Source organism: Paroedura picta, chromosome 3, assembly GCF_049243985.1.
Source record: "Paroedura picta isolate Pp20150507F chromosome 3, Ppicta_v3.0, whole genome shotgun sequence".
NCBI lineage: Eukaryota > Metazoa > Chordata > Lepidosauria > Squamata > Gekkonidae > Paroedura > Paroedura picta.
The window spans coordinates 14,655,631-14,668,764 of NC_135371.1; the positions used below are offsets into that span (position 1 = coordinate 14,655,631).

The 13,134-nt window shown below is 49.7% G+C and overlaps 1 protein-coding gene across 1 annotated transcript in view; it reads right to left on the reverse strand.

Annotated features, from left to right (window-relative positions):
• The window catches only part of GABBR1 (gamma-aminobutyric acid type B receptor subunit 1), a 154,253-nt gene that overhangs the window by 112,634 nt on the left and 28,485 nt on the right, over nt 1-13,134 (reverse strand). The gene's annotated exons all lie outside the window — the stretch shown is intronic.

Consider the following 13,134-nt stretch of genomic DNA (forward strand, 5'->3'; position numbering starts at 1 on the left):
TGTGGCAGAGTCTCTTTAAGCAGGAGGGGAAAGGCCACAGACCCCCTCTGGAGCTCCCACGGACCCCTGGGGGTCTGTAGACCCTTTGTTGGGAATCCCTGCTCTACTCAATAGTAGCAGAAATCTGCAGCGCTGAACAGGCTGAACTCAGAAGAGGTATCTCAGTCAAACCCGTGTAAAACCGTGTCTTTGCTGGAAGTGAATGGGTGGCTGGATAAATCACAGCCAAAGCAATCCTCTGGCAAAGTTTACATGCTGACATTTTCTTGCAAAACCTGGGATTTTGATCCTCCTAATTGGATGACTGACAGTGTTGATGCCCTTGGGTATGAAAGGGGAGGAGATGATGCACATCATATTTGGCCTGCTGGATTCGACACGGTGGCTGCCCAACGCCCAAGCATGCCTTGAATCACATATGCATGGCTCCATCGTATCTTGGATTTTCCCGAGCAAACTGGAGATCTCCTGGAGTTATTGCTCATCTCCAGACAATGGAGATCAGTAGCCCTGGAGGAAAAGGCAGTTTGGAAGGAAACAATGCCCACTGAGTTTCCTACACAAAATATGGCCTTTCCCAGGCCCCGCCTACAAATCTCCAGGAATTTGCCAGCCCAAATTAGGTCGACATCCCTAAATGCCACATGTGAGACCTGAAGATCTCCTGGAATTACAGCTCAAAGGTCAGTTCCCCTGGAGAAAACAGCTGATTTGCAGGGTGGACTGTGTGGCATTATCCCCTGCTAAGATCCCTCCCCAGACGCCACCCCCAAATCTCCAGTTTTCCAGCACAGGGTTGGCAACCCTACATGATGACACTCCCTGAATGACATAGGTTCCTTTTATTCTCAAAACATTCATCAGCTGTCTATCCCACAAGGACAGAAGACCTAACCTTTCTCACTCCGCCGAACATCATGACTTGTCAAGAGAGCTCCTTATAGGAAGAAGAGGAGTTGAAGAAGAAGAGGAGTTGGTTCTTATATGCCGCTTTTCTCTACCCGAAGGAGTCTCAAAGCGGCTTACAATCGCCTTCCTTTCCCTCTCCCCACTAGAGACACCCTGTGAGGAAGGTGAGGCTGAGAGAGCCCTGATATTACTGAAGAAGAAGAGCTGGTTCTTATATGCCACTTTTCTCTACCTAAAGGAGTCTCAAAGCAGCTTATATTCACCTTCCCTTTCCTCTCCCCACAACAGACACCCTGTGAGGGAGGTGAGGCTGAGGGAGCCCTGATATCACTGAAGAAGAAGAGTTGGTTCTTATATGCTCCTTTGCTCTACCTGAAGGAGTCTCAAATTGGCTTACAATCGCCTTCCCTTCCCTCTCCCCACACTGTGAGGTAGGTGGGGCTGAGAGAGTTCTGACAGGATTGCTCTGTGAGAACAGCACTATTAGGGATGTGATGAGTTCAAGGACACCCAGCTGGCTGATGGTAGAGGAGGGGCTTGCCAGATCTCAGAAACTAAGCAGGGTCAACCCCAGCTAGCACTTGGAAGGTAGACCTCCAAGGGGGTCCTGGTTGCTAAACAGAGGCAGCCGATGGCTCCCTTTTGAGTGACTATGCCCAACCTGGCTTTAGAACTCCTCTCCTGCCTGAGTGACAATCATGTCGTGGCAATGCCCTTTTTAATTTTCGCGACGCTTGAGATCTCTCAGCGTAGGATGTTTGAGGAGCGTACGCTCAATCCATTAAGACAATAAAACAGACACCCATTGCATAACGTGACAGGACTTAAAAAAAAAAAAAGACACAACTACAAAAGCAGCAAGCAGCTAAAAGATGAGTCAGAGAAAACACAGGAGCAAAGATCGTTTTAAAAATAGCCTCATCAACAACAAGGTAAATGTGTGTAGATAGAGCAGATATCACAGAAGGGCGAATAACTGAAAAAGGGAAGAAATGTTTAAAATGAATTCATTTGCCTGCCTTGTAAAAGTTGGCAGGTTTAGCAGCCTCTGTGGCAGAAGGAGTGTCAAAGCTTTGGGACTGTGGCCACCACAGAGAAGGCCCTGTTGTTTAAAAAGAGTTGATTTTTATACCCCACTTTTCACTGCCTGAAAGAGTCTCAAAGCGGCTTACAATTTATACCAGGATTTCTCAGTTCAGTTCTGCCTCTTGTCCCACCATGCCGATCAAACTCTTTTCCACTGCTCCAAACAGATGAACGCTCTATCTCGATCTACCCTGCAAGGCTGTTGTGAGGATGGCACCCCCAGCCAAGCGGTTTGCCCTGCCGTGACCCCTGTGAAAGGGCTGTTCGACCCCCAAAGGGGTCCTGACCCCCAGGTTGAGAACCACTGCCCTAGAAGCTAAAATGACGAAGCCACTGTCCTTTGGACACATTATGAGAAGAAGAAAGTAGCTGGAAAAGACAATCATACTAGGAAAAGGCAGCTAGAAAAGAGGAAGACCCGACTTGGGGCAGATTGACGCAATGAATGGAAGCCACGGCCCTCTGTTTGCAAGACCTGAGCAAGGCTATTAACAATAGGATGTTCTGCAGGTCATTAATTCATAGGGTCATCACAAGTCAGAAGAGACTGAATGGCACTTAACACAGCCGCACAGGTCTCAGAGGCATCACAGCAACACAAACACCACACCACAGATCACAGAAGCATCAGTTCAAAGTGGGGACGGACGGACAAAGACAGGGAATCCGGATTGAAAGAGGAAGCCCTTGTGAGAAAGCAGCGCTGTAGTCAGGAAGCTAAAGTGGAGCAAAACGGCTGGGGGGGGAGGAGCCAGAGGGCAGCAGACAGAGACGGCTATGAGTTGGCCGGAGAAGCTGGGGATCTGGTGCAGGACCCCCCCCCCCCTGCGTTCTACTTGCAAGATTACAAATAAGGCAGGTGCTAAGCAAACGCCCTACATCTCTTTCCTCCATCTAGGTCACGGCTACCCCTGGGAAGTGAGGCATGTGCCCTCCAAGGTCATTTATTTGTTTGTTTGTTTGTTTGTTTGTTTGTTTGTTTATATGCTGCCCTCCCCGAGGGCTCAGGGTGGTTTACAGGAAACAGGAAAAGATACAGGTAACATATGGTAACAGGTAAGGTAAAGGTAAGGGTATCCCCTGTGCAAGCACCTGGTCATGTCTGACCCTTGGAGTGACGTCCTCTGGCATTTTCATGGCAGACTCAATACGGGGTGGTTTGCCAGTGCCTTCCGCAGTCATTACCGTTTACCCCCCAGCAAGCTGGGTACTCATTTTACCAACTTCAGAAGGATGGAAGGCTGAGTCGACCTTGAGCCGGCTGCTGGGATCGAACTCCCAGCCTCATGGGCAGAGCTTCAGTCTGCATGTCAGCTGCCTCACCACTCTGCGCCACAAGAGGCTCATGGTAACAGGTAATAACAGTAATAACATGATCATAACAATAACATTAGAAAATGGAATTTGCAAGAGCCTCAGCTCAACTCTTACTGGGACCCAGTGGGTAAGGCCGATTAGTGTCCAGTCGTAGTGGAGCGGGGGGGGCTCGGGGGCCAATTGGAAGCGATGGTTTGGGTCGACCTCAACCAAATGCCTGGCGGAGGAGTTCCCTTTTGCAGGCCCCGTGGAACTGTTTAGGTTCTGTTTAGGCTTTTCCGAGCACAGAGGTGCAGGAAGCAACAAGTTCCTTTCAAAGTCTTTTCTGTTTTCTGTATCCAGGCCCGTTGCCCAGTCGCCAAGTTGTTTTGGAGATGAAAGGAGGACTTGGGCCAGGCACGTTCACGGAATTAAACTTCACGTTGGCGACCCACAGCCCCAGCTGGGCCATAAAGCACCTTGGCATGAGAGAATCATAGGGCAGGTCTGCGAACGAAGTTGCACGGGGAGCCGCTTGAATGATGGAAAGGCCAAAAGGGAAGAGGACAGGAAGTAGATGGAAGGATTCATTATTTGGAGAGGGGGCAGGTTCCCCCGCATCCCTGAGAAAAAAACAAATATGCTGCATGTGTCCCCCACCCCCTCCAACACCCTTACCAAAGAAAAGGGAAGGAAACAGCAGGAAACCTAAGAAATCATAGTTCCGACTTCTGCACCTTGGAATGCATCAGTGAAATCGCAAACATAATTAAGGGCCATCCTTTTCCACTTGGAGTCAATTGCATTAGAATCCCATCGATTCTAATGGGGCTGGGCTGCCACCGTAATGGGTTAGCACTTAAAAGGAAACGGAGAGATTACGTGCAGCCAGCCTGGTTTTATTAGGCGCAAATCATTCATGTCAGGCTAACCTACTTTCCTCCCTAAAGCGGGTTTAGAAGGAAAGGGGACACAGCTGGACTTTTGACTTTTGACCTCCCCAAGGGGAAGGTGGGCCGGAAGCAGTGGGTCAGGGGCAGGCAAGCGGGCTTGGGGGGGGCATGTATTCAAAGAATCCTAACAAAATGATCTGTCTCTGACAAAATTGGTATTCGACAGAGAAGGTGGCTGGCTCTAGCCCTGCTCCGTGTTCCCATCAGTGAGTTGGATGAGCAAGTACACAGGGGCACCCCCCCTCCAATTCTAAGGTGACCAGATTGACCCACTTTTGGAGAGGCATCTGGGGGCACCTGGCAAATTGTATTTATGTTGAAATTTTAAAAAAATATATATTACAATACTATTTTTTGCGTTTTATGCATTCTATGAAACTTTTTGTTGCTCCATATAGACCAAATTTTAAATCAAGAACCCCCCCCCCCCAGTCAATGGTGCCCCGCTTTACCAATGTTAAAATCTGGTCACCTTACCCAATTCCCCACTGACAGGAAAGCAGGAGGGATTGCAGACTCATTAGAGTGGTGAAAATGTGGCTCTCCAGCAGGCTGGCAGGGGCTCATGGGAACTGTAGTCCATGGAAGAAGAAGAAGAAGAAGAAGAAGAAGAAGAAGAAGAAGAAGAAGAAGAAGAAGAAGAAGAAGAAGAGTTGGTTCTTATATGCCACTTTTCTCTACCTGAAGGAGGCTCAAAGCGGCTTATAGTCGCCTTCCCTTTCCTCTCCCCACAACACACACCCTGTGAGGGAGGTGAGGCTGAGAGAGCCCTGAGATTACTGAAGAAGAATGGGCCTTCCAACACTGTCGTTGTCTCCAGGCAAACTGAGTTGTAATGCCAGGAGACCTCCTGACCCCACTTGGAGGTTGCTAACGCTACTGCTCCACAGCAAAGGCTCCGAAAAAGGTTTCGGAAACCGGGAGATGCAGCCAGCTTTCAAGGAAATTAAATCAGACCCTATTCTCCATTGGCAGCCATGCTTCAAGGAAAGATTTAAGATTTCCCGTTGTTTAAAAAGACCAGGCTTCCGGAAAAGCCTGCACAACTTACGACTTTAGGGGAGCGTTAGATTTCTGTGCACTTCGTCGGGTATGCATTATTGAAGGCGGACTGAAATTGCGCGTTAATAAGCGTGACGAGGCCCTATCGATTGACTTAAGTGCACTCTTGCCGGCATTCAGCGCATCCCATAATGCCAATCTGGGAGCCAGTGGGTTCACGGCAGGGCGAGAGGCCAGGCCTCTGAAAGGCCATTCGAATGAGAGAGCTCTGGGGGTGGAGGCAGAGAATGGGATGGGGGGGGGGGGGAATGGACTGAAATGCTAGGGAGGGGGTAGGAGCACCAGATTTCCAAATTTTTTGCTGTTGCTGCTGACTTATGGTGACCCCCGCTGGAGTTTTCTTCTTGTTTCCATTAAGAATTTAAAAAAAAAGAAATATAAAGAGATAAAGAAATATATCAATGAAATCTCCAAGTTTCTCGATGATAGACATATACAGTTACCAATTTAATGCTTGGTCCAAGATAATAATGTGATTACTTACACTAAAATTGCGACAGAATTATAACAACAACAACAACAAAATCTTCTTTTCCCTTATCTAAAAACTCTCCTTTATTCTAAACTCTTCAAATCTATTTTTCCCCCTTAATCCTCAAAACCACAAGTCATCACCCCTCCCCCAGGCTCACTGGTGGAGCCATCAGTCACTCAAAGACGAGTTGGCATGTGTCCATCATCGCATCCGGTTCAATCCCCGGCATGTCCAGTTGAAAGGGCCGGAGAGTGGGGGATGAGAAACCCCTTTGATTGAGACCCTGCAGAGTGACAGCCTGGCTCATGAAGGCCCCAGGGTCCCAGTAAGCATCAGACAGCTTCATGTGTCCAAGATCTCCAAGGAAGAGACTTGACAGTCTTTCCCACCAGCCAACTTCTTCCAGTCAGAGCATTATCGTTTCAAATAATCTTCCACTGGCTGAGAGCAGGTGTCCAGAACAGGGGCAGGCTAGGGCTGACAGGTCCTCCCTGATCACCAGCTGGGGAATGGGAGGTAGGGTTGCAGGGCAGTGGGACACCCCTGGAGATTTATATTACTGCTGTTGTTGTTCTTGTTGTTGTTAGGTGCGAAGTCGTGTCCGACCCATCGTGACCCCATGGACAATGATCCTCCAGGCCTTCCTGTCCTCTACCATTCCCCGGAGTCCATTTAAGCTTGCACCGACTGCTTCAGTGACTCCATCCAGCCACCTCATTCTCTGTCGTCTCCTTCTTCTTTTGCCCTCAGTCGCTCCCAGCATTAGGCTCTTCTCCAGGGAGTCCTTCCTTCTCAGGAGGTGGCCAAAGTATTTGAGCTTCATCTTCAGGATCTGGCCTTCTAAGGAGCAGTCAGGGCTGATCTCCTCTAGGACTGACTGGTTTGTTCGCCTTGCAGTCCAAGGGACTCGCAAGAGTCTTCTCCAGCACCAGAGTTCAAAAGCCTCAATTCTTTGACGCTCGGCCTTCCTTATGGTCCAACTTTCGCAGCCATACACAGATTATTATTATTATTATTATTATTATTATTATTATTATTATTATTATTATTATTATTTAGATTCCTTGCCCTCCACTCCTAAACGGCTCGTGGCAGGTTACAAAACGTCTGCATAAACATCCCAATAAAATTCCCTTAAAACCACAGACATAAAAAGGCACAATAGAAACAAGAAGATGTGGCGAAAACCCATATAAATCCCACTTCTACCCAACAAGGGAGCCTGGGGAGGATAGAGACCTCAGTGGGGTACATTGTCCTCGGGTCCACCATCCAAAGTCTGGAGATCAGCCATAATTCCGGGGGGTCCCCAGGTCCCACCTGAAGGCTGGCATCTCTTATCCAGACAAAGTGCATCCATTTTGAGTCAGGAGAGTTCCCTGCTCAGATTTTCCACAGCCCCCTTATTGGATCCCAGTGATTGGCTACACATGTGGTGCAGTTGCTGGGCTTGCTGGACTGGTGGGCCCACTTTGGGAGGAGAGGCTCAAGGCAAGGCCTCTGTCCTAGGAGAGGGGATGGAGTGGCAGGGCTCGTATCCTTCTCTGGGCACTGGCCCACCAGGCGAACAACCCCATTAGAGTGACGCAGGGGTGTGTGCTTTGTGAGTCCAAAGAGAGGAGGAGAGGAGCTCAGGAGAGCGTGCAAGAGATGGAGAAGTCGAGAAAGTCGAAAAGAGAAGGAGGGGAAAGAGGGGGAGAGGAGCACCAGCCCCAGACACCTCCTGGAGAAAAGTAAGACCTAAAGGGAGAGGAAAGTAGTCTTCGGGATAGGGGAACCTAATCATGCCTGGGATAACAACTGTGTGAAGGAAACCTGAAAATAAATGTCTCTGAGCACCTCAAGGACTTTGGCTGTTATTAGATTACTACAAATTCCCTTGCAGAGAAAGGACAGAATTCACGATTTCTTGAGAGTCAAAAAACACAGGGCAAACAAAGCTTTCTGCCGAAGCCACACCTTAGGAGCCAGATTTTTGTGTGAAACTTAAGAAATTCTTGACCTGAGGAGACAAATAACCTGAGGAGACAAAGCCAAGTGACGTGACCCAGTACTTAGACTGGATATGATAGCCTTATATGTTTTACAGCTGCCAACCTCCAGGTGTGACCAAACAAAGAGAAACCATGGCCAGGCACAAACAAGAATATCCCAGTCTCACAGGAGAGAGCGATTTAATCTTCTTATATAATATCGCCAAGTATACATGAACAATATTCGCACGGGAAAAGTCACTTGGGCAACTAATGTGGCAAAAAAACAAAGAGAAAGTCTGACAGGCAGGCCGTGCCGTTTCAGACTACAGGAGTCCTTCCTCAGCTTTGCACGCAATGACCGTTTCTGCACTGGGAACTTCACTGCCCCAGATCCCGTGCAGGAGCATAAATCAGGGACAGATGAGGCGCACTGGACCAAATGCTCCCCAGTGTGGGTGCAGGAAGAGGTGGGGCAACCTGCCATGACCTGCCAGGCCTGCAGCCTGAAACCTCAAACGGTCAATGAGGTCTTCCTATACCAGCTGGGGCCTGTACTGATATGAGGTTGTGTGGCTGGGGGATGCCCTGGAATTATAGTTCATCTCCAGTCTGCAGAGATCAGTTCCCCAGGAGAAAAGGGCTGCTATAGAGGGAGGAATCTATTGCACTGTACCCCGCTGAGATTCCCGTCCTCCTCAGCGGGTGCCAGCCCCGAATCTCCAGGGGTTTCCCCACCTGGCCAGCCTGCACTCCCCCTTCCATCCTCTGCTGGCCAGAGGGGCCTGCTCCCCCCTCCCATAACCCAGGACACGATCCCCCATACTGAGGCCTGCTCTCCAGATCCTTTTCTGCAGCCCACTCCTTTCCTAATATGCTTTGAGCTCCCGTTTTGCCGAGCAGCAGCGTTAATGAGGGTGAAAAGGCAAATTGCCCCCAGACTCTTGGTGCGCATCGATTGGAGAGATTTTGTCATCCCGGTATTAATCTTTTCTCCGAAATGAATTAACCTGAAGCATTTGCATAGCCATTACGGCAGATTACGATCATCCCCCTGCCCTTTTTAAAATGTCGCCCCTTTTGTCACTGGCTAATCCTCCGGGGCCGACAAGAGAGAGGTTAAAATGTATCCGGAGGACAAAGCGGCGGAGCATTAATCCTTCCACGGAAACACAGGCGAGAGCCAGGGAGGGCGGGGAGGCGCTTTCGGCTGCTTGGCTGGGCCCTTGTGGAGAGGAGGAGAGGCAGAGACTGTCCTCGGAGTGCCATGGAGCTAGGATTGCTCACACCTTGAATAAATCTTTGTTGGTCTTAAAGGTGCTACTGCTCTTCTCCCTAGCCCTTGGTGGGGAAGGGGAGGGGGGTGGCCTGGGATGGGAAGTTCCTAGTATTTGAAGACAGAGCCTGGAGAGGACACCTCAGAGGTGGCGTGTCATTGCCTGCTTCCATGTCATGATCCAGGGGTAGTCAAACTGCGGCCCTCCAGATGTCCATGGACTACAATTCCCAGAAGCATTCGCTGTCAGGGGCTTCTGGGAATTGTAGTCCATGGACATCTGGAGGGCCGCAGTTTGACTATCCCTGTCATGTTCCCAGTGAAGGTCTCCCATCCAAGGAGAAGGAGAAGGAGAAGGAGAAGGAGAAGGAGAAGGAGAAGGAGAAGGAGAAGGAGAAGGAGAAGGAGAAGGAGAAGGAGAAGGAGAAGAACTGGTGTTTTCATACTCCCCTTCTTACAACCTGAAGGAGTCTCAAAGCAATTTACAACCGCCTTCCCTTCCTCTCCCCACAACAGACACCCTGTAAGGCAGATAGGCCTGAGAGAGCTCTGAGAGAACTGTGACTATCCCAAGGTCGCCCTCCACGCTTCATGCAATGGAGGAGTGGGGAATCAAACCCCGTTCTCCAGATTAGAGGCTGCCGCTCTTAACCACTACACCACAATGGCTCTCACATTTTTGGAGGCCGGCCCCGCTTAGCTTCCAAGACCTGATGAGATTGGGCAAACTGATCTCCGTAGACTGGAGTTGAAGTTGTAATTCTGTGTGAACTCCAGCCCCCACCTGGAGGAGAGCATCGCTGCATGGGTCCAGGAAGAGTATCCCTGCATGGGAGAGCATCCCTGCATGGTTCCAGGAAGTAGTCTGCCTCACGTAGAGCAGAAATTCAACCCAGAGTAGAATGTTATTTAAAATGCTTCTAAAATTTGTGCCACGGAAGCACATTCCGTTTGAAGAGCAGGTTTTTGTCTTTAGAACAGGAGCATGACTGGTTTGAACAAAAAGCGATTTTTAATGGTGGGTCAGTGCTCCCCCTCCCCAGCATGTTCGGAATTCCATCACCTGCACAACAACTGGGCTGTTTCATTATCACAGTATGAAACCTTTTTCCATCGTGTTTTTCAGATTCTGAGAGATGAGCCCTGTCTGTTGACCAAACACTGCTGGGCTTTAGGAACCACAGAGACCCCTTTGCCCCCTGTGGCCCATGAACTTCCTGCAGAACCGAATAGGTCTGCTGGATCAGAACCAAAGTCTGCTGCCCTGTTTCCCATCCAAACAAGAAGCCAACAAGTGGTCTTCTTCTGTGTCCCCCCCCCCAGAATCTCACATTCAAAGGTAGAGTGCCTCTAAAGCTGGAAGTTCTGTTTTGCTGTCATGGCCTATGAGAGACCTAGCCTAAGCCACTGGCTCTCACCACATCCTGTAGCAGTGAATGCCATAAAATTACATTGGTGGTGCTTGAAAGTGCTGTTATGTCACAGCCAACATATGGTGACCCTGTGGGGTCTTCAAGGCGAGAGACATTCAGAGGTGGTTTGCCTTTTCCTGCCTCTGCCTGGAGACCCAATATTCCTTGGTGGTCTCCCATCCCAAATCTAACCAGGGCTGACCCTGCTTAGCAGTCACAATCTGATGCAAATGGGTTAGCCTGAGCTATCCAGGTCAGGGGTAAAGCTATCCCTCCAGGACTCATATCATCAATCCGTTCTGCTCAGCACCATCAGAATGACAGCATGTCTCTCTGGGCAGAGGCTCCCCACTCCCTGCTCTTTGAAACACCCAGGCGGAGATGGCAGGCGTATCAAGGAGATGCACAACAGACACTGAGTGAAGACCAGGCTGGATCTTCGCAGGGTCAGGCCCTTTCCACAGAAAGGGACAGGCAAAGGCGTCTGAGGATTAGGAACGAATGCCAAGTCAGCGGCACAAGATGACCGAAAGAAACCTCTGGAAAAGGCCGAGAAAGCAACAAACAGCCCCAGGGGAGCCAAAGTACCAGGACGGGGCTTTTCGTGGCCAAAGGCCAAAGTGGGGACAGGCAGGGTGAAGCAAGAGCAGAGCTTGGGCTCTTTGACGGACAGGATATGCTGCACAGAGGGAAGATGCCGGAGAAGCAACCCTGTCAAGTCTGTGGCTGAAAAAGCGAGCAGGAGTCTTACAGTACCTCCAACTCTAGCAGAGGCTGTCTCCATCTGCAGCAGTTCTCCATAAGGCGCTTGTTACATGCCTCCGTATTCGCCGCAGCAGCAGAGGGCCCACACGGGTGGGGTGGGACATGGGTATCCTCTGTGTCCCCTTATGGCTGCCATCCCCCCACCCCTACCCCCAACTGACTGTTTGCCTTTTAAAAAATACAGTAGTTAGATTGCTGTAGTCTTCCAGCAGAGCGATCCTGGAAATAAAGGCAGTGGGGGGAGTGCAAGGGCTTATGGAAAGAAAATGGGGCTGTGGGGGGGGGGGGATGAGCTTTGGAAATGCACACCTTCCTGATGACATGGTGTTCAGACCTACTGCGCTTAGGGTTGCCAACTCCAGGTATGGAAATACCTTGAGATTTGGGGAATGGTGCCTGAGGAGGTTGGGGTTCGGGGAGGGGGGGGAGAGAATGCAGTGGGATACAATGCCGTGGAGTCTTCCTTTCACAGCAGCCATTTCCTCCAGATGAATGGATCTCTGTTGCTGGGGGATCAGTTGTGATCCCCGGAGATCTCCAGCCACCACCTGGAGGCTGCTAAGCATGAAGACAGCGAGAGGCAACCATCTAACGAAAGTTCCAAGTCTATTTTGTGGTAGTGAGAGCTTCAACAAAGCTTTCCCTATTTCAAGGTTTCCTTATCGAGAACTCTCTTATCGAGAATTGAACAGTTTCCGGTAACACTACTTTCAGATCATAAATCTTCCTCAGAATTCCAATTATGTCTCGTCTAGAGCTGCCAACAGGCACATGGTCCCTTCAAACTTTCATTATACATTTGCCTCTTAGGGTCTGTTTATGCACTGGAGGTTTCATGCTGGGCTGCAGGCTGGAGTTTTAGTCGTGGCAGGTTGCCCCTCCTCTTCCTGCACCCATGTGGGGGAACATTTGGCCTGGTGTGTCTCACCCGCCCCCGATTTGTGCTCCTGCACAGGAGCTGGGGCGGTGAAGTTCCCAGTGCGTAAACGGTCAGGATCTTCATGTTTTGCTACCCATACCGTGTGGCCAACTTATTTTCGTGATTACCTCCTGGAGGTTGGCCACCCAAATTGTGATGACTATCTTTCCAGAAAGACCGGTAGATTTTGAAGACACCGGAGAACACTGTGGAAGAAGGCTGAAGGGGACTGATTTCAGGCTGACATTGTGTGTCTGCTTAGGAAGAACTGCAGCAGCCCGAGAACCGGGGCTGAGCTAAACACTTGCATGGAAGAGGCAAAACGTTATTGCTGCAGAAGCTTTTGTGGATGAGGGTTCCTGTCTTCTTATGCTGTGAATGGATCCTCATTATGAAGTGGCTTAATTTAGGAGAGATTTTTTTTTGCAGGGGAGGCAGAGTGAAGGGCCACAAAATGTAAGAAATACATACATTTCAGCTCTAATCTGGGGCAGAATTACATGAAACCATTCACTAATTCTGCCAAATCAGTTAACATTAGCAACAGATGAGGGAATCACAGGTTTCATTTGGATCCTTTCATAAAGTGAGGCCACGAAGCTGCCATTATGAACCAGACCCTCAGTCCATGCCTACTCAGACTGACAGCAGCTCTCCAGGGTCTTAGAGTCTTTCTCATCACTTCCTATTTTATGCTTTAAAAAAACAGCTGGAGATGCTGAGGGTTGGACCTGGGCCCTTCTGCAGGTCATGCAGGTGCTCTTCCACTGAGCCACAGCACCTCCCAAATCCTAAACGCGGATGTTCAGCAGCAGCCCTGTGTGCTGCCCAGCAACTCTCTTTGCTATTACGAGCGATGGATGTTTTTGGTTCCTGAAACCAGAACGGAGAGAGAGGCTGGATGCGGGCTATTTCAAAGTCACCTTCTACATCTCAGTGGGCCCGGAACATCCTAGCTGCACGGAAGGTAGCATATCTAATTCAAGTGCCACAGGAAAATGGGAGCCT